The following is a 22,860-nucleotide window of genomic DNA, read 5'->3' on the forward strand; positions in this document are numbered from 1 at the left end:
CAGGACAATACCTGAAGAAATGCAACCAAAGAGTGAAAAATTGGAGAACTTAATTTTTTTTTTTTTTTTAAATCTTCATTAGATGCAAATTTTCAAAAATAGAAACTCACTTCTAAAAAATCGCACCTTTGGGTTGATAGTTCTCTAAGGACAATGTCCAGGACTTGAAGAGCTTCTTGTGGAGCCTCTGCTCTTCTACCAGCCAGAAATTCACCCAAATGGTGCAAATCAGCTCTAGCAACGAACTTGATTGCAACCTTGAATCCCCTCTCTTCTGAAGAATAATTGAAGAAGTCAGCCAAATCTAGTTCTAGTTCAAAGCACCCAATATGCATAAGCTCAGATAACCTGAGAGCTTTGCTAGAAGCAGGAGGCCCAACTTCCATGCTCACCACTTCATCAACATTGCTGCTGTGAACTTCAGGTGTCGGCGCCTTTAACGGAAACCGGTGCCTCAATGCTGCAAATTCTGGTTCCCTTGGCTCTGGAACTTCTTTTGGAGAAATAATCGTCTGAAAACAACTGAAATACGATCTAGAACGCCCAAAACTCGAATTTTTAGAAGAAACGAAGACGATAAACCTAAAATTATTGAATTTATGCAGCTTTCGTACCAAAACAGGGGAAATTTTCAGGGTTTTGTTTCGTACCAAAACCCAATTTATTGCCCCATGTAGCATCCCAGGCCTCCAGGGTAAGACCGGCTCGCCGGAACAGCGGCCGATTCGAAGAGCTTGGGGGGATTTGCCGCCGATGGTGGCGGCGACGATGAACCAGAAATCTTCTGGGACGATGAGTCTGCTGCCTCCGATCTGATGGTGGTGGCGAATGGAAGGAAAGAGGCATGATTCGGAAGGGGGAGGTCGCCGGAGAGAGGGAGGGGACAGGGGAGGAGGCGACGGGTCGCCGAACTCGGAGGCCACCGGCGGCTTCAGTCGCCGGCTTCCGCAAGGAAGGGGGGCGGAGACAAGAGGCGGAGCAGAGGAGGGGAGAGAGGGAGGGAGGGGGCGGTCGACGGAGAGCAGAGAGGGGCGATCGTCAGAGAGCGGGAGGGAGGGGACGGTAGCCGGAGAGCTGCGCGGGTGATAGAGAGAGAGCCCGGGCCCTAGGGCATTTTACATCGATATTTAGCGACGGATGGGGATCGACTGTCGCTAACTAATGAGCATTTTACATCGATAATTAGTGACAGAATATTTTTGTCTCAAACACCATCGCTAATTCCGTCGCTACATCCGTTGCTAAGTGTGATTGGTTTTGCGACATACAAATTCATCACAAATTTGTCGCTACTTAGCGATGAATTTGGCGACATAATTTTTTTCGTCACTAATTTCATAAATATTTCGAATGTTAACGACGGATGGTTTTCTCTCGCTAATCCATCGTAACTTTACGACGAAAAAATTTCATAGCAAATTTCCATCGTTGATTAACATTTTTCTTGTAGTGCATCTCAAACTAGATCCAGATTTGGTTTTACTTAAATCTGAACCAAACCCGACCGTTGACACCCTAAAACACACCATCAATTTTTTTTGACACTCTAAATTACAAAAATGCCCTAACAAACCCATGCCACATAATTCTTGTAAGCACGCATGAATGCTTGAGCAAGGGATACTATAAACATGAACATGGTGAACAACTTTTATTCTCTCTCTTTCTTGCTCGCACACTCTTTACGACAAGAAGAGACAAAGAACAAGTCATTGTTCATCCTCATTGATCCTCAGCGGTATTTATTTTTTTCTCTTTTTCTTCGTTTCCATCTTTTCCTTCTTCTTCCTGCCCATCATTCTTTATACTTAATGCATTTTTGTTGTATCGAAGTTTCAAGAACTATTTTCTGAAGAACAATGAGGAATCTGTTGGTGAATCCTGTAAAACAAAACGCAGGAAGCGTACTTGAATTCACCATCAAGTGCGTGTAGGGAATTTGGCATTCTCCTCAATCGGTCGACGCCCACAATGAGCCCAGGCCTTAGGTCGACGGTGAACAGGACCCTGTTCCACGATATTATAATGTGGAATTGTTTTGGCAAGATAAATGTTATGAGCGTCTCATTATCTTCATAGCCTCCTAACCCCTTTATATAATGGGAGAATAAGGCAGTTACGTGAATGTGGTCTCTCCACATTCACGTAACTCCCACCCACTAACCCCATTATGTAGCCACTAATGTGACCCACTAATGGTTGTCAAACCGGGTCACACTGTGGGTTAGACCCTTAACCCATAATGTCCAACATTCTCTTACTTGACCCATTGACACCAAAAGTATACTAAATCGAGGTGTATACAGTTATCTCGATTTAATTTTTCATGTGAGTTTACATGTCACTTTTTATCACAAGGATGAATCATATGAGTCATGGATATGAACACTTCTTTATGAAGTATCATATTCTTATGTACTACACTACAATTCACCTTCAGTGCTTAGGCATGTAGAAAATTACCTTTATGAATAGGTTGGTCTCTCACCTATTCTATTGGTCCTTTAATATTGTTATGTTGCTATTCTCTCTAACCCATATGAGAGATTCTTTATGCAAAATCAACAATAACACAAAACCTTAGAGAATAAAAAACATAAACACAAATGTGATCACATAATGTATTGTCATACATCAGAAGGAATAAAAAAAACCATCCCCTTTACATGTTGGGAATACAATCTCGGTGCTAGCTCTTTAGTAAGGGGATTCATATTCATTTCCTTCGTCCCAATTATATCAATGCATACCAGATGATTCTCAGTCCTTTCTTTAACAACACAATATTTTAACTCCATGTGTCAACACGATGTTGAGCTCTTGTTGTTATTTGAAAAGGACACAACTGCTTCATTATCACAAAAGATCTTTAGTGGTATCTCAATAGAGTCCACTATACTAAGACTCATAATGAAGTTTCTTATTCAAATGGCCTGTGACGAAGTCTCGTATAGAGCAATAAATTCTGCCTTCATGGTATGAGCAATAGTGATAGACTATTTTCCACTTCTTCATGAGACAACACCACCCGCTAGAAGAAAAATGTATCCAATCGTGAATTTTCTATTGTCAATACACTCTCCTAAGTCCGCATCAGAGTATCCAACAACCTCTAGGTGGTCAGCTTTCCTATAGGTCAACATATAGTCTTTCGTTCCTTGTAAATAGCGCATAACCTTCTTCGCTGCCTTCCAGTGCGCAATGCCTGAATTTGACTGATATCTATCAAGCATTCTCACAGCAAATGCTATATCAGGTCAAGTGCAGGTCTGTGCGTACTGTAAACTCTCAATTGCCGAAGCATATGGGACAACATCCATTTGAGTCTTTGCAATATCATCCTGAGGACAGTCCTTTAAGCTCAATTTATCCCCTTTCACTATAGGTGCCGAACAAGGAGAACAATTCTCCATCCCATGTCTTTTAAGAACCTTAAGGATATAGGATTTCTGAGAGAAGCCAAGGACACCCTTAATTCTGTTATAACGGATCTCGATTTCAAGGACATAAGTGCCATCACCCTTGTCTTTCATATCAAAATGAGAGGAAAGAAAATATTTTGTTTCATGTAATAGACTCAATTCATTAGTTGTAAGAAGAATATCGTCAACATATAAAACCAAAATCATGAACTTACTCCCACTAGTCTTAATGTAAATACACTGATCAACAATGTTTTCAGTGAATCTAAAGTTCATTATTACTTGATTGAACTTCTTATACCACTGGCGGAAGGCCTATTTAAGTCCATAAATGACTTATTCAATTTGCAAACAAAGTTATTTGAGTCATCTATACTGAAACCAGGAGGTTGTTGCATGTATACCTCCTCATCCAGATCTCCATTCAAGAAGACAATTTTCACATCCATCTGATGTAGCTCTAAATCAAACGAGCTACGAGAGCCATGATTATCTTCAATGATTTCTTAGTTGAGACATGAGAAAAAGTCTCATTATAATCAATGTCCTATATTTGTGTGAAACCTTTTGCAACAAGTCTAGCCTTATACCTCTCCACATGACCTTTAGAGTCTGTTTTGGTTTTATAAACCCATTTACAACCAAAGGTCTAACACCATCAGGTCGAGGTACAAGATCTCACACTTAGTTCTCTGCCATAGAGTCAAGCTTTTCTTTCATGACATTAATCTAATGTGTTGATCTTTCACTTTCAATGGCTTCTGCAAATGTGAAGGGATCTTCATCAATGTCTATGAAATCATTTGACTCTTGTAAATACACCATATAGTCCGGATGGATAGCATATTTCTTAATTCTGGTGGACCTCCATACAGGTGCTACAGATGATTCAAAATGAATCTCTATATCCTATTGTTGTTGTATATCCTCATCAACAACCAGATCTAGTTGGGATTGATATTCATTGACTGAACATTCTCTTACATTACTCGAAGAAACAATGATAGAGAAAATCGGGTCTTTATCCTTAGCAGGTGTGAAACCTGAATCCTACATTTCCTCAAAATCAATATTTTGAGATGCATTTATCCCAACAATACCATTTTCAAAAAATCTTACTTTATCTGTTTTCACTATCTATAGTGTATAAGATGGACAATAAAACCTAAAGTCATTCGATCTTTCTGGATAACCAATGAAGAAACCACTAGTTGTCCTACGATCAAAAGTTTTTATATGTGAGTTATACAATTTAGCTTTTGTTGGACATCTTCATATGCGCATATATAATAAAGATGATTTTTTACATGTCTATAACTTATAAGGAATCTTTTGAACAACCTTCGTAGGAACCTTATTCAGAATATGCATTGTTGTCCTAAGACCTTCACCCTATAAGGTCAAAGAAAGGTTTGAGTGATTCAACATCGCTCGAACCATTTCTTTAAGCGCACGGTTTCTCTTTTCAGCTACACCATTCTGGTAAGCACTATCAGGCATGGTATACTAAGGTACAATGCCTTCCTCTTTTAGAAACCGCACTAATGGACCTTTCTTTTATCCCATATCAGTGAAACGACTATAATATTTGCCACCTCTATCAGACCTGACAACCTTAATAACTTTACCGGTTTGTTTCTCTACTTCTTTCTTGAAGTCCTTAAAAACCTAAAAGACCTCGGATTTTTCAGATAATAAGTAGAGATACATATACCGTGAGTAATCATTTATAAAGGTGACAAAATATTTTTCACCCATATAACACAGTGAAAAAGGGCCGCAAACATCCGTATGCACTATTTCTAACTTTCCATTACTACGTTTGGCATCTTTCTTATACGTGTTAGACTGCTTAGCCTTTATGCAGTCAACACATGACTCTATATTCGTAAAATCAAGGGATCCGAGGATTCCCTCTTTCACGAGTCTTTGGACTCTCTCTTTCGATATATGTCCTAACCTCCGATGCCAACACAAATATGATTGATTATCCTTTAGGCCACGTTTATTGTCAATCATTGTGTTCTCAATGGAGTGAGATTCCCAAATTTGGAATTTGGTTCTTAATCGATATAAATCATCACAATATATATATGCAGAACCTATAATCATTGAATTTTTCATAATAATAAGTTCAAATTTTTCAAATTTAAAAGCAAAACCAAACTTATCAAGTTTTGAAATTGAAATTAGGTTCTGACCATAAGATGGAACATAAAATGTATCGACCATATCCAATATAAATCCCCACTTCAACATAATTCTGCAGGTCCCAATGCTTTTGACATGCGAACACATTTTATTTTCTGAGAAGATGCTTTTTTCATGCTCCGTTGGTTCCTTTTTTGTTCAAAAAGGCCTGCAAAGAGTTGGCCAAGAGGTCATTAAAAGACCACTCATCATTATATGTGATGTAGGAGATTTTAAAGGGTCCATACTCAGTAGGTAACGAGGTTAAGATCAGATGGACTAAGAAGGAGTCAAAGATGGTGAACTTTATGTCATTCAGTTGAGTCGCAATATTCCGCATTTCCAAAATATGCTGTCGGATGTGACTGTCACCAACATATTTCATAGACACTGATTTGAACATGAGTGTACTGGCCCTTGCCTTATTAGAAGTGACGAACTGAGCCTCAATGGCTCCCAAAAATTCCTTCACTGTCCCACAGTGAGGAATGATACCTCAAATATTCTTAGCCACCCGAGATTGCAAAAGCAACAGGCTAAGTCTGTTCGAGCGCTTTCACTTCTCAGAGGCAGCCTTCTGACCGGTTGTACTCTGCTCTGTAAGAGCGGGAGGTTCGTCAATTCTAAGGGCCAAATCTAAATCCATATAGCCCAAAGTGAATAATATGATTTCTTTCTAATCAAAAAAATTTGATTCATCTAAAATGAGGATATTACTAAAATCATCGATAAGGAAAGAACCTGATAAAACAAGAAACAAAAACAGAAAGACATTACTATTATTGCTTAGACAAGACTCGTGATGAAAAGGTAAAATTGAAACCCTTTATTTTTACCTTTTTTGAGACAAGCTTAGTTGAGTCATTATCGTTCCACTTTGGTGAAAACGACAATACTCATAGTTGATTCGTCTCTTCATTTCTCAAGGAATTGACTTCAGTTGGTGAAACTAGCAAATCATGTAACCAGAAGCAATTCAGCACTGTACCTTTGGATACGAACATGCTTCATGGGCTGGAATACACATCTACTATCACACCTTGTGTAAATTTGGAACACAACGACCTACCTTTGGGTAGAATCGATGTTTCATAAATTCACACGCAATCATAATAACAAATCTTAATGCGGTCCAAAGAATCCTTAATTAACATGACTCAGATCACTTTGGTGATTACATGAATCGGTCAATCAAGATCTTTTACTGAAAATCCTATTCGTATTATAGAGCACGCCCATGCACACATTTTAATGCATGTATATTCATGACTTAATATAAGCTCATACTTCAACTAATATACATAAACTAATTGTTATGAATTTAGTTACAATTCATGCTTAAAACCATCATGCACAACTTAACCAACACAAAATGCATAACTCATGTATTATACACATTATAAAGCATGAAAAATAACAAAAGTATGCTCATATGGGTAAAACCCATAGTTCTCAAGTAGGAACCGGTCTGAAAACACCATGAACCGGTTTGAAACCTCACCGAACCGGTCATCAAAGGGTCTGAACCGGTTCTAAACCTTATGAACCAATACTAAATATGAAAAAAAGTTCATAAAAACTCTATAACTGAAAGCCAAAATCCCTGTACCTTCATAGATCCACGAGAATAGGGTCTTAGCATCTCGGAAGCAGTGAAAAACTGGAAGGAACCGGTTAAAAATGGCTCCAAATCGGTTCTGGAAAGGGCTGGATCAGGTTCCTGATTTGGTTCAAGCCAAACAGTACCCGGATCAAACAGAAGACTGGATCTGATCCAGTCCAAACTAGACCCGAGTTTGGCTCGGTCCGAAAGGGGCCCGGGTCTGAACCGATCCGAACTGGACTTGGGTTAGACTCGGTTAGAAACGGACCCGGATCGGACCCGACCCAAAATATACCCAAGTAGGAGCCGGGTCTAACCCGATACGAGAGGGACCTAGATCTTTCTAGATTAGACCCAGACCCTGAACCATTATGGGTCCGGGTTAGATCCAAGAATAAATGGCAGACCCTATCCACCCAAATGGGTTTGGACCGGGCCTATTACAAGGTCACCTCGCCGGACCCTATCCGGTACCCCAGTTAAAACAAAAATAGAAAACCCGATGGTTTTCTATTTGTGGTTTTCAGAGAAACAGAAAGGCTTTCTCCTCTGAGAAAACCCTTTGTCGCCCCACGGCAACCGACGCCGGTGCCCAGCCGGCGATGGTCACCTCCCCCAGCGACGTTCATCCGGCGACAACCCTCCTTTCTCTGACTAATCCATATGGTGATAGCAACATGTGCTTCAGAGGAGTACCAATACCTCCGGCGACATCCCAGTGGTGCCAGCAAGGCCACCGATGGCCGATGGCGGCCCATGCCGGCAAATCGGCCCACGACGATCAATCCAGCGAACCCACCCCCGACGATAGGTAAGGGTTACAATTATTTTTCGTCACTGAAGCAGCCGGTAAATCGACGATGTCGTTGGACAGCCTGTGGCGTCGCCAAGGCCGCCGCTGCCACCTGCAGCTCTCCGGCAAAAGCCTATCGACCAAAACCCCCAACCCGGCGGCTGACGGGTTTTTGTGAAAAGGGTTTTTTTAACCCCGCTTTTTCCCTGCGAGCAACACAAAAGGTAAGGGGTTTGCTGCACTCCGCCCGCAATCCAGTGGTCCGGCAAAAACCCCCTTCCTCCGGCGACATCTCACTACTATCTTGGCATCGACAGTGTTTTTCTGCTACTCAATGATGCAGATTTAACTCTCAGCTTCCTGTCGGAAGAGTTGTTACCCCACAATGACACTTTTCGTACTCCGACAACCATCATCACCCCACGGTGATGGACGATCACAGACGAAAAGGCATTGTCGCTGATGAAGGTTGTTGCCTCACGGCGATAGTCTGTCGAAAAGGGGGGTGTCCGGCGATTGTGTTTCTAACTACAGATGAGCTAGATAGGCTCAATCTATTACAGTCGTCGGACAATGACAATAGTCGCAAAAAATGCCGAAAAGGCCCTACACGGCCATGCGCAGTGGAAATGCGTGGCATGGGCCCATAACCCAAATGTTGGTGAATCTTGTAAAACAAAACACATGAAGCATACCTGAATTCGCCATCAAGTGCGTGTATGGAATTCAACGTTCTCCTCAATAGGTCGACGCCCACAATGAGCCCATGCCTTAGGTTGACGGTGAGTCGGACCCTGTTCTACGATATCATAATGTGGAATTGTTTTAGCAAGATAAATGCTATGAACGTCTCATTATCTTTATAGCCTCCTAACCTATTTATATAATGGAAGAATAAGGCAGTTATATGAATGTGGTCTCTCCACATTCACGTAACTCCCACCCACTAACCCCATTATGTGGCCACTAATGTGACCCACTAATGGCTGTCAAACCGGGTCACACTGTGGGTTGGACCCTTAACCCATAATGTTCAACAGAATCTCCTAAGGTTTCTATTTCTCTATCCTTATTCTCTCCAAAGTTGCCCCTCCCCACCGTTCTCCCTCAGGTAATTTGTTTTCCTTTCATTATTTTCTCCTTTTGTAGATTGACAGTCATTTTCATCTATCTGATATCTTATCTTCTTTTTTGTTTTTTTTAACTATAGGGTCTTTGAGTTTGTCAACTGCGCCTTTCCTTGATTCAGGATGCAACCCATATGCTCCTCCTACCTAAAGGGAAGCACGCCCATTGAGAATCACACTGCCCATCTTCCCCTATTCTTCCGTTTGTTACCATATCACAATCTTTTCTTCAATGGATGTGCATCGAATTCGCTCCAAGAGGCAGTTCTGCTGCAAGAATTTTGACAGATTGAAGAGATGCCTATCAGAACATGTTTGCTTGGGGATGGCAGAATTTACATTGGTGAATCTGACTCATATAGTTGATTGGGTGGAAAAATCTGCATGGCTCAATGGCACCTTTATATGTTGCTTCATCCCCATTACAGGATATGGGTTACCTGCAATCCCTTCACCGATAGTTGTCTGCTTGTGCTACACTTATACGTAGAAAGCGATCGACACACATCACTTGCGAAGAGATTCAGAATCTGCTATGTCTTTGATTATGACTCTTAAGTTATCAACAATTTTGTATAATATAGTTTTTTTATTTTTTTTGCATTTAGAATTGACACTGCATGGGGCAATGTCACGAGCCTATTTCTTCAATAGGCCAGTGTGGCTCGACGATCTTTCCTTACCGTCACAAGCCTTTTGGTCGCTCACTTGCTGTTGTGAAGGCTTTGATAGTTGAGAGTGTAAGAAAGTCATAGAATAGAGAGGGAGAGAAATTTCAATCACTTGGGAGCAATCACAACGAGGGTGAACAAAAGAAAACTCAACACGTTTGCATTTATTCATAATTTTGCCCGTAGGCACATTATAATTTAGATCTACAAGCTAACCCTTTAGGGTATTGATCAATCTGAACCAAAGTACAAGAGTGGCCGGGAGAAAGTTACAAGTGACTCGACACTTGACATCAAGACTCAACCTAAGTAAAATAGACTCTAGACACAATTGTACAAAGTAGGTCACAGGAAAACATGCTCCCCCCTTCAAATCATGCGCCACCCTCTGCATCATCTGTTTCATGATAGGCCCTGACTTTGGTTGGATAGCGGCTCTTCATCTAAAATGTTGGCTCTCATGTCGACTCTGTTGTCTCCTCCCACTTCACCAAATACTTTTTTGCTTTGCCCAAGTAGTTGACCTTGTGGCAAAGGATCTTGCTGAGATGCTTCTTGGCTCGTTGAGTTGTTAGGGTCCTCTACAGGATAGGAGTACATTGTGGCACACTACATTTCGGATCTCTCTCATTCTTATAGAACGGTTTCAGGTTGCACATGTGAAACACTGGGTGCACCTTGAAGTCTGAGGGTAGGTACAGCTTGTACGCTAGGTTTTTTATTTTCTTGGTGATGGTAAATGGTCTCTCGTATTTCCTGATCAGTTCACGGTGTCGTCTATAGAAGATGCTTGTACGATTTGGATAAAGTTTCACCAACACCTGGTCCCTAACACGAAACCCAGCAGGCCGACGATGTTTGCTCACTCACTTTTTCATCCTCTTAGTTGCTTTGTGCAGAAATGCCTTCGCCAGTTTGGTCTGCTCATACCAATCCTGAACAAGCTAATGGGCAAATGATGTCCTTCTCTTTTCCTATGTGGCTAGAGTGTGCGAGCTTAGCAGTTGTTGTCTCGTAGCTATCTCGAATGGGTTGTAGCCTGGAGAGTCGCTCTTCTAAAGATTATAGTAGAATTGAGTAATGTCTAGGTGCTTCACCCAATGTTTCTGATTAGTACTAACAAAGTGCCTGAGATACTGCTCCAATAGTCCGTTGATGCACTCCGTTTGCCCATCGGTCTGTGGGTAAAAACTTGTTGAAAATAGTTGATCAGAACCAAGTAGCTAAAACACTTCACGCCAGAATTTTCTCATGAAGCGAACATCATAATCACTCACAATGCTTCTTGGTACACCCCAATGCTTCACAAGATTCTTGACAAACTGCTCCATAGTCTTCTTCGTAGGGCACTCTTTGGAAGCTGGGATAAAGGTGACATATTTGGAGAAGCGATCTACCACCATCAAGATGGAGATGAAGCTATCTACCTTCGACAAGCTAACAATGAAGTCTATGAAAATGCTTTCTCAATGGTGTTCTGGAATATGTAAAGGCTCAAGGAGGCCGACAATATTTTGGTTGGTCTACTTGTCTTGTTGGCAGACGAGTCATGTTCGCACATACCCCTCAACATCGTCTCTAATCTACAGCCAATAGTAACCGCGCTTAAGGAGTGCTAAGGTCTGCTCCTGACATGGATGACTAACCCATAAAGTATCATGTCACTCCTTAGGCAATTTGCGGTGAAGGCTTTCCCACTGCAGCACCAGGATGCATCCCCCTTTAGTCATGAGGAGGCCGTCACATAGCCAGAATCGTCGAATCTTTTCTACCTACGCCAGTAAGACAAGGTATTGCGCTGTCGTGTCATGTTGCATTCCTTTGAGGGTGCGGTCTAGTAACGCACCCTCTAAGTAAACTTTGGAAGGCTCTTCCCGCACAACCACCAATTCTGCCTTGTGACTCATGGCATCAACAACAACATTGGTCTTCTCCACCTTATACTTCAATGTGAAGTCGAACTCAACTATAAACATTTACCATCGAGCTTGCTTGGGTGTCGGCTTCTTCTGTGTCTGGAAATAGCTCATGGCAATGTTTTTCGTCTTAACAACAAACTTGGCACCCAGAAGATAGTGCCGCCAAGTCTTGAAGCAATACGCGATGGCCGTCATCTCACGCTCGTGCATAGTATAGTGCATCTCTGCATCTTTTAGCTTCTGACTCTCATAAGCAATCAGATAACCCTCTTGCATAATAACTCTACTGATGACGAAGTTTGAAGCATTTATGTGGACTTCAAAGGGTCTTGAGTGGTTCGACAATCGCACCACTGGTTCTCTTACCAAGGCCTTCTTCAAGTCATTGAAGGCATCTTGGCAGATTCTTGTCCAGAGCCATACCTGATTCTTCTTAAGCAAATCTGTGAGGGGCACAACAATGAGGGAGTAACCTTCGATGAATCACCACTAATAGTTGGCCAAGCCAAGGAATAATCGCAACTCTGGCACCTTGATCGACGGAATCCATTCATGGATGGCTCTTATCTTCTGCTCGTTTATGCATAACAAATCATGCCCCATGATGTGGTCAAGGAAACTGATCTCCTTCTTAACGAAAAGACACTTCTTTCGCTTAACATAAAGGTCATTCTCCTTCAGCACCTGAAACACTGTTTGCAAGTGTTCGACAAGTTCTTCCATGTTGCTGTTGTAGATCACGATGTCGTCGAGATAGACTACCATGAACTTGTCTAAGTATGAGTAAAAGATCTTGTTCATCAATGTCGTTAATGTAACCGACACATTAGTCAACCCGAATGACATTACTAGGAATTCATAGGCACCATAGCGAGTGACACAAGTCATCTTAGGCTCATCACCATCAATAATTCTCACTAGCCAATAACCCGACCGCAGATCTAACTTTGAAAAGACATAGGCACTGCTTAGCTGGTCGAACAAGTCCGCTATCAGTGGCAACATATACTTGTTCTTCATTATAACTTTATTCAATGCACAATAATCCATATATAGCCAATTGAAACCATCATGCTTAATCTGGAAGAGCACAGGGGCGCCAAAGAGTGCTTTAGAAAGACGAATAATGTCTGCCTCCAACATCTCGTCCAGCTGCCTGCGAAACTCCTTCAATTCAGTCGGCCCCATGCGATAAGGGACCATGGCAGGGGGCTTTTCTCTAGGGGTCAACTCTATCTAGTGGTCGATCTCGCGTCTTGGTGGCAGACGTTTTGGCAGTTTCGGAGGCATCACTCCTTGAAACTCAACCAATAGTAGGGCAATGGTCGACGAAACTGCTACTTCCACTTTCCCTTCTTCGGTGCGCACGACAACTAGGAATGACTGCTCTCTCCACTTGACACCCTTCTTCAATTGCATTGCATCTTCCAAAGTCTCAGGATTGCTCCTTTCTACCTCAGACTGTGTCTAAAGTTGTAGTCCTACAATAAACCAGTTGAATCTATCTTCATCTGGCATATTGGGTACGTCTAGCATGAGCTTCTAGAACGTCCTGATATAGTCTATCAAGGCTCCAGTGTGCTTTAATTCCTACCATAAGTTTGAGGGAAAATGTTAAATTGTACACACACACACATATAATGATTGATCATATGTGTGTGTGTATGGTATAATATATACATATATATATATATATACTTTTGGCATGTACTCATGCAGTGCCTACAACTCTTTGGCATGAATGTGCATATTATATCAATTAGTAGAATCAATCATATCTGATTATTAATTTTCAGTCAGACCATATGCCATGCATGATGATGATAGTGATGTTAAGCACATATGGGTACACAACAATCAATCATGGTAAACACGGTTTTGGACTCTAGAGCTAAAACCAACTTGATTCGATTCTATCCTGAAAAATATCTATAATGAAAACATTTCATGTCTAGTAGTGGTATCTACTATGAGATCAATGTTGGGTAAGGGCAAGCCATCCTATGGTGTAGCCTTATTGAAGTCCATAAAATCTATTTAGATTCTTACTTTATCATTTGGTTTAAGGACAACAACATTGTTAGCTAACCATGCATGATAGTCTATTAGTCTAATGAATCCTATTTTTAACATATTCTCTAGGTTGTTTTTTACAATTTATTTCACCCTTTGGTTAATATTTTTAAGCTTTTGCTTGACAAGTTTGGAGTTAGGGTGCAGGATAATGCGATGTTCGACAAGTTTTGAATCCAGACACGACATGTCTTGGTATGATCATGAGAACATGTATTGATATTGAGATAGAAATTCAACTAAAGTTTTGCTTTCTTCTAAAACTAATACGGTTTCTATCTTGACAACTTGAAGGCTTTTTAGAGTGCTTAGGTTCATCTTTATACTTTTCTCTCTAAGCACGAGAGAAGGGTTTTCTTGCCTTTCAAGATTTTTTCTAAACTCACGAAGCTCAGTGATGTCCTCCCTTGACTCTTTTTTGTTTATGCATTAATTATTAATATTTGCAATAGTGGATAAATCAGTGTTGATGTATGCAGTTGTAATTAGTATATTATAATGAATCAATTTTAATGTTGATTCAATGATTAAATTATAATATATGAGTATATATGAACCATGTTTGCAAGAAAATTAGTTATATATTATAATTCATAATCATGTATCTAATGATTTATGTATGCAATAGTAGATTAATTATTAATTTATGTATGTAGTTGTAACTAATATACTATAATAAATCAATTTTACTGATGATTAAATAATTAAATTATGATTTGCACCATGAACTATTAGTTATTGACTTGTAGATGTCATAATTCAATTTTGCAATCTCAATACCAATGCTTTTTAGTTCTCCAAATTTGAGTTCACCATCACTTTAAAAGACATAACACATTACATGATTAAAGTGTCGTGAAGAGTCAATCAATACACTAAGGTTTGAAAACTTTAAATATGAATGTCAAGTTATATTGAGAGCAACCGATGATGCATTTAAAGGTGATAAGATCAAACTATCATGGTTGATAAAGATATAGAACAACAATAAATCGAAAAGAATGAAAGGAAAGATACCTTAAATGGAGGGATGGTCGGTCACATACAAGACAAAGAGTTAAATGACATTCTTGTTGTATTTTCTTGGCATATGTGTGTATCGACATGGATCATGTCAATGACTTTTGTATAAGGGGCAACTTCACTTGTACACATATATGCAAGTTTGAGTTAGGTGAAGCAAAGTAGAAAAAACCTATCTGGCATGCTAGTTTTGTTAAAGTTATAAAAAGTAATATCTTGATTTTGTTTATGAAAACATGACTTTTTGATCTATGATGTAGTCTATGTAACACAAGTTGTCCACTTTGCAAGTTTAGATATAAGAGCACATAAACATTAGAAAGCCATTCACATATAACCCAGTGCATAAATTTCTATGTATGATAATGTGAAGCATGTCAGTTAAGGTAGAAAACAAACAATAAGATGAAGAGGGAGAGGGAAAGGATGGAAGAGAGAAGGATCATACCCTTTGGTAGGGTATATGAAGCAATGGGTTATTGATTTTATAAATAACGTAACGTAGTTATTAATGTTTGAAACTTCATTAGGTAGGTAGCGTGATACCCCTATAAAGAACATAAAGATAATGATGTGGATGCTACTATGAAACTTATATACTTTGTTTATAAATGCAAGAAGGTCAAGCACATCGGGGCTAGGAGTCCTAAGTATAAAACAAGTAAAAATGAGAGTTGCAATTTATCAGTTAGATGCAAAGGTAGAACTAACAGTTGCTAAAGTTAAAATCTTTCAATTGTATGCAACTCTAACAACTTTAGGAATCAATTGTTGAATCACATATTTTTGATAAAAAAATATAATTTTTGGAAGCTTGAATATTTATGAAGATCATAACCAATTGATTTTAATGTCTCAAAAAATGCTGTTTATGCATCATAATCAAATAATTTAAGAGTTGGTCCTTATAAAACTAAGCATGTAGATCGCATCCCTACAAATAAAATTAAAAAAAGCAAAAAATCCATAAAAATAAGGTTCACACGATAGTTCTCATATTCTAGTGATATCCAAAAATAATAGTTTCTTGCAAATATCACTGGATTTTACCTTGCCAATATTTTCCATGGTGACAGATCAGTAACACCACATAGAACTCGATCAAATTGGTGTCAACGGTCTCATCTTACCCATAAATGCAACTCTCTTTGGACTCACGTGGACAGAAGTATACACCATATACAGCTCACTTGGAATCCCAAGTTAAAAAATAAGCCATCATCATCATCATGTGTGAAGTTTTAAAGAAAAAAGTTTGGATGGTACCAACTTGCAATACAAAAGCAAGGGAAAGGAGAACATGATGGGACATGGTCCTTTATTTCTTCCGCCTCCCCTCTCTCTCCTTCAATTTCCCTCTCTAATAATATGGTTATGAATGGTGATGCAACAGATGGGGTTGTATTCTCTCATTTGCTTGGGTTTTTTAATTTAATTTTATTTCTATTCTTTACCCCCACACGCTACGTTGGTGTCTTCAGATGCCTATGCCTCAATGCAACATTGAGGGGGGTTTCTTTTCCACAGAAATGCATAGGCACCCGTGCTATTTTTGCATGGCCCACAATGTAACACAAACATGAGAGCTGCTTTTCTTGCCCATTTTATACGCTGAAACCCCCCCTTTTCACTGATTCAGTTCCTGTGGATGGGGGGGGAGGGGGGTGATCCAATTCGTTTTCCGTGGAATAAGTCCGCAGCACCGTCTTCTGTGACAAGCAAACACGCCTTGAGTGAGATGATGCAAAACACAATAAGGTCCCAATGCTTACTATCTTGTACAAAAGAAGAGTGAAGTCGGCCCTTTTGTTCCCTCGCATACAAAGCTTGATATACCTGAACTCGACATTAAGGTTGGAAGATGTCAAGAATTCGATACTCTGGGTGCATGTCCTTTGCCTTAAAGATTGAAAGAGCAAGCGACCTAGTGGGCAAGGAAGATAGAGAAGGGGTTTTAACCAATGCTGCTAAATCAAACTGAATCTTTCTTTCTTTGAAATGATTTAGAAAATCAGCTTAAATCGAATTGTCTTCATTCTGATTTGTTTAAAAATATGTATATTTAAAATTTTCGAAAATATAAAAATCTAAAAAAAATCAACAAAAATTATCCAGAAAAGAAAAATATATAAATGAAATAAATGATGGCTAGAGGTTCAATCAAATTCTACGATATGAAATATGCATTCAGTACTTAAAAACTATAACAGCATAGAAATATCATAATTCTCAAAGAAAGAAAAAAGATGATTCAGACCAACTTTCAATAAACTGATGAACTGCTATGCAATTCAATTTTAACATCATAGGTTTCAAGTTCTGCTTGAAGGTGGGCCATCGGACAAAGTGTCAATTTCTTTGGGGCTTCACCATCTGAACTTGCTCTTCCCTCGTTAAATAAAAAAAAAAACTTTTCTTCCCTCTTCAAACAAAGTTTGAAATCAGGACCGCTTCCCGAAGAAGACTGTGCTCCTCTACTCGTACGTACTACAATCACAGACTCCATTAAATTGGGCAACAGTCATGTTCCATTTGAGATTGTTGCAAACAACAATCTCAAATGGAATCTTATACTTGCAAACAACAAAACAACAGTTGAAGTTCAAGGACTCGTATAGGTTGGTAGGGCAACCATGTGACCTTGTTTTCTACTGTCACAAAATGTCAATGAAATGATCACCATAAAAAAATCCATTTTGTTTCCACACTCACCCGACAGGCCCAATCCCTCAGTAGTGCCTGCTTCTGCCATTTCCCCTGTCTTCACACTCTCCCCTTTGACCCCATTACACCAGAGAGAGATCACGTGCACCTCTCTCTCTCTCTATATCACAAAATCCCACCACGCTCTCTTTCTCTCTCTAACAGAAATCCCACCACTCTCTGTCTCAACACAAATCCTAAAGTCTCTCCTACCCTAAAATCCTTATGTCAGAAAATGCACCAATGGTCATCATCATCACCATTTTCCTCTGCCTACATCTCCTCCCCATCACTACCACAAGCAGCTGCTCCACCACCATAGCCTGTCATCCCTTCTCTGCTGCTCTTACCTTCCCTTTTGCTTCCTCTTCCACCAAAGGGTGTGGCCACCCAGCATTTCAAGTAGACTGCATCAAATCCTCCCTCTCACTCCTCACCATCAACAATTGCAACTTCTCTCTCCTTCCCCAACAACACAAGAAGACCATCCTCCTCTCCCCATACAACTGTGACAGCAGGAGCAGCAGCAGCACTATTACTTACAGTAACGACTCACGTTGTGCACTTCCCCTGCGCCCCATCGACCTCTCTTCCTCCCCCTTCCGCTTCTCCTCCTCCGCCTGCCCACGCCTCTCCGCCTTCCGCCCCTGCGACGCCGCCGCCTTCCTCGACTTCTCGCCTTCGTCCTCCAATTGCAGCCTCACCCGTTGGCAGCGCCTCCTCCTCCTCCACCCCAACCTCCTCCTCCATGGCTGCCCTGAATCCACCGCCGCCGACACTACCGCCAATTGCAGTCACACGAACGACATTGCTGCCGATCTCCGCGAGTTTCTGCGGTCGGGGATTGAGATCGAATGGGAGGAAGACGATCCCTACTTCAGGCACTGCAACGACTGCCAATTCAAGGATGGAGCTTGCGGTTTCAACGATTCGGATGCCCGGAAGCCGTTCCTCTGCTTCCAAGGAGCCCTGTACTCGAACCCCTCTTCGCCCGTCCGCCACAACAATCAAGCGGCCAAGAAGAAGATCCTAATAGGTAAAAAAACTCTCACCAATCTCGGAAAAAATTCATCTTGGGCATCTTCCAATCGCTCCCCAAATCCTCAATTTCAGGGATTTGCAGCATCGTGGTGGCGCTCTGCATCTTCTTTGCGGCTCTCCTGGTGGTGCTCGTGTTTTGTTACATCTCCCGTGACAGATGGAAGCTGAGACCCACCACAGCAGACGAAGGGTTCCTCCTCCGCCGGTTGCACTACTCGATGCAATACAGCTTTACCCACAAACGGAGCCCTCTCCAACACTACCACCAAAGCCTACCACCAATCTTCACGTACGAAGAGTTGGATTCCTCCACCAATTCCTTCGATTACAAGCGGAAATTGGGCGACGGGGGCTTCGGATCCGTTTACCTCGGCCAGCTGAAGGACAGCAGAGTGGTGGCGGTGAAGAAGCTCTGCAAGGACGTCCACCACCACCACCAAGAGGAGCGGGTGGCGCAGCAGCAGAGGGCCAACTCCTTCGTCAACGAGATCCTCATCCTCTCCTCGCTGGACCACCCCAACCTGGTGCGGCTCCACGGCTACTGCACCGACCCGAGGGGGCTGCTCCTCGTCTACGAGTACGTCGCCAACGGGACGCTCGCAGACCACCTCCACGGCCACCGCAGGCGGAACCGCGGCCTCCCGTGGCCCGTCCGGCTGAGCATCGCTGTCCAGATAGGCCAGGCTTTGGAGTACCTTCACTTCGGTGTCAGGCCACCCATCGTTCACAGGGACATTACCTCTTCCAACATCTTCCTCACCAAGGATTTCGGCATCAAGGTTGGCGACTTCGGCCTCTCCCGGCTGCTGCTGCCGTCGTCAGCCTCTTCCTCAGGCGGCGGGTCGGTGTGGACGGGACCGCAGGGGACGCCGGGGTACCTCGACCCCGACTACCACCGGTCGTTCCTGTTGACGGAGAAGAGCGACGTGTATAGCTACGGGGTGGTGCTGCTGGAGCTGGTGTCGGGAAAGAAGGCGGTGGACACGAGCAGGGAGAGGAGGGAGATGGGGTTGGCTGACCTCATGGTGTCCAAGATTCAGATGGGGTCGCTGCTGGAAGTGGTGGACTCGGAGCTGATGAGGGGTGAGGGGGGAGGAGGAGGGGGGAAGGAGAACGGTGGTGGGGTGGTGGGGATGGTGAGGGCCGTGGCAGAGCTGGCTTTTAGGTGCGTGGCGGGGGAGAAGGACGACCGGCCGGACATGAGGGAGGTGGTGGAGCAGCTCAAGCTCATCCGAGCCACCGGAGGGCTGGTTGAGAATTGTGTCTAGAAGAGATGGCTACGGTCAGCCCCTCCATGCATCTATCCGTTTATCACCAAACACCCCTCTCTCTCATAAACATGTAATCTACTGTAAATCTAAAACATTCGCGGTATTGGTTACATTGTTTTGTAACTTTGTTTTGATTTTGGACAATTGGTTCGATGAGCCAACATACATTCTCTCTCTCTCTCAGATGTGATCTACTGTAGGTCTGAATTCAGGCCGATATGGGGCGCGCTGTTTTGTTTTGATTTTGACATGCCATGATATAACTGAGAGTGGATCAGGTCCAAGGAACCTTGGACTGTCAAGATGAACACCCAAAATCTATATGGTCTCCAGACTCTCCACTTAAATGGGACCCACAAGAATTTGTGATGCCATTCAATTTTTAGATGAACACGCATGGTTAAAATTCATTCAAAAAAAGAAGTTTTTGGTAGGTTTTTTGAGAAAGAGATCCAAGGTGCCATCCACATTTGTCAATCCTCCCTTTGAGGCAATAGCCGCAATACTCTCTCTCTCTCTCTCTCTGATTCAAGGTGCCTTGCACATTTTTCAGTTATCCCTTTGAGAGAATGAAGCCAAGTGACTGTTAAAACCTTTTATGCTTTTGTTTGGTTCCAAGCAAACAGCAAACTTGCTACAGGTTTGGAACACATATCTAGTTATCGAGGCGTGTTCTTTTATATATATATATATATATATATATATATATATATATATATATATATATATATATATTTGAAGAAGAAGAAGAAAGTGCAGCAAGTTGATTCAAAACTGAGCAAAAGATGAGAATAAGATAGATAATGAGATATCCTCATGGCCTGTAAGTTGCAAGTAGAGCAAGTAAATGGAAAAACAGCAGGGAGAGATGAAAAACATTAGGAGTCATCGACACTCAAAAAGTTCTAAGTCGCTATTTATCAATTCATGAAATATCAGAATTGGGCCAGGCTGCACCGACAGCAAACAACAGATCAGCTTGAATGGCATGCTGGCTTGAATGACATGCTGGATGGACAGAATAGACCACGAGTATTTGTTCTTTAAAAATTATATTGTTCTTTTCCTCCCATACTTGCCACCAAGCATAACAGAGCCACCATTTTTCATACACGACGTCATCTCTTACAATAGGTAAGCTGCAATGGCCCTAAAATTTGCTGCCTACAATAATAAAGATCAATTTGCAAGTTGATTTGTGGCCAGGCTTCAATGAATATATACTGGAAGAAAGGGCAGAACCACATCCTGTTTCCTGATTGCAATGGCACATCGAGCATTTGTTTGCTAATTGAAACCCAAGATTTTGCAGTCTATCTTGAGTATTAATTCTTCTTGCAAGAACAATCCATGCAAAGAACCTGGCCCCTCGGGAGGAGCCCCAGCTCTTAGCATTCCCACTTGGTTCCGGGCATCTACCATTATACTAAGAATGATCGGCCATACCCATACATAAGCTATACATAATGGAAAGGAACAAAAGCTTATCATAATTATATAACAGATATGGATAACGAAGGAAAGCACGATCATGGCCATGTGGTCAATGTTTTGAAAGAAAAAGAAATCCTTTCCTCTGAGCATGCCTAGGCAACCAACACCATCTTCAAGGTTGGCCGAGTAACATAAGTGAACTGACTATCTTTGGTCAGTTTCTAAGAGATATAAGGGGATGCTCAAACAAGTTAATGAACTGCAGGAAGAACTCAAAGACCTTGATGATACCTTTCCAAACCAAGGATTCCCTTTTCCAAATAGAATTTTGTCCCTAAAAAGTGACCGGTCTCACTAGACTATTGTGAAAAAATAAAGAATTGTCTGAATAAAAATAAATTTAGAAATTAGGAAAGAGAAAGGGAGTAAAACACTAAATATACATGGTTTGGACAAAAGGGTATCTATGGGAAAAAGCTCACACCCTTTCCTTTTTTTCTCATTTTATTCAATCCCTCAAGTTACCTACTTATACAAGTTTAAGATCTAAATAAGAAAACTTTTAACTACAATTGATATGAAAACTAATATGAAAGGATAAAGATAATGATGGATGAAATGTCCATCAATTCTTTGAATGAAAAATAATAATACTGTCCTTGCAAATTCAAAATAATTGTGAAGCATGTTTGTAAGACAACTAGTTTGACTGCCCATCTAGCAGCCAACGCCCTTCCCCCACCACGCCAACCACCTTATGCTTACATATTCTAACTTCGACTCTCTTAGGGATGCAATTTTTTTATTTTTATTCTTTAAATTGGCTAAGGGTATCAACCTAAGGTCAACAAAACTCACTAGCCAGATAAACAATATATAACTTAAAATCTTGTCTGTCTGACTATATAACAAAACTCCTCTCCATCTGATCGAGTTCTACCAATAATACCTAGCACCCTAGCATTCGAGTCAAATTCTAGTAACATGTCTAGCAAGTCTCTTTTGATGCAATCTTAGTTGTCAAAGGTGGCACCTAGGCATCCTAGGTGCAGCCCCACTGATTGGGCGACTAGGTTTGTGCTGTGGGCCCTATTTTAGCACCTATGTGGAGCCTAGACTTGGACCGCCTAGGCTTCAACCTAGGTTGGTCATTTTTTTGTTTTGTTACGTTGACCTTAAGACCCATATAAAAGTGGAAAAGGGGCCCTAATTCGCCCCCTTTTCACTCTCTCCTCTCTCTCTCTCTCCCAGGTTTTGGCAAGAAGGCGAACAAGAAGACTAGGTAGGCATGTATATCTCTCTCTGGTTCTCATCGAAACTGTTGGGTTTTGCAAGAAGAGGTACTAGGTACACCCTCCTCTCTCTCCTTGTCTCATTTTTTGTTTTCTCTCTCTCTCTCTCATTTTCATTTTCTCTCTCGATTTCTCACTCTCTCTCATTCTCACTATGCTCTCTCTCTCTCTCGTTCTTAGTTCTCACTCTCTCTTTCTTTCTCTCTTTCTCAGTTCACAAAAACCTTTTTTTCTTGTTTTCTTTTTCATTTTTTCCTTCTTTTTTCTTTTTTCTTTTTGTTAATTATATTGTATTTCA

General features: G+C 41.3%; 1 pseudogene across 1 annotated transcript; it reads left to right on the top strand.

Moving 5' to 3' along the window:
• Positions 1–17,767: 17,767 nt before the first annotated feature.
• Positions 17,768–19,833, top strand: LOC149827886 (LEAF RUST 10 DISEASE-RESISTANCE LOCUS RECEPTOR-LIKE PROTEIN KINASE-like 1.5 pseudogene; annotated as a pseudogene). Its single transcript, XR_016434700.1, has 2 exons — positions 17,768–18,560; positions 18,638–19,833. The product of XR_016434700.1 is annotated as an LEAF RUST 10 DISEASE-RESISTANCE LOCUS RECEPTOR-LIKE PROTEIN KINASE-like 1.5 pseudogene (transcript).
• The last annotated feature ends 3,027 nt before the right edge of the window (positions 19,834–22,860 follow it).

This window comes from Nuphar pumila, chromosome 10 (genome assembly GCF_984573655.1).
Source record: "Nuphar pumila chromosome 10, dmNupPumi1.hap1.1, whole genome shotgun sequence".
In the NCBI taxonomy this organism is placed as follows: Eukaryota; Viridiplantae; Streptophyta; class Magnoliopsida; order Nymphaeales; family Nymphaeaceae; genus Nuphar; species Nuphar pumila.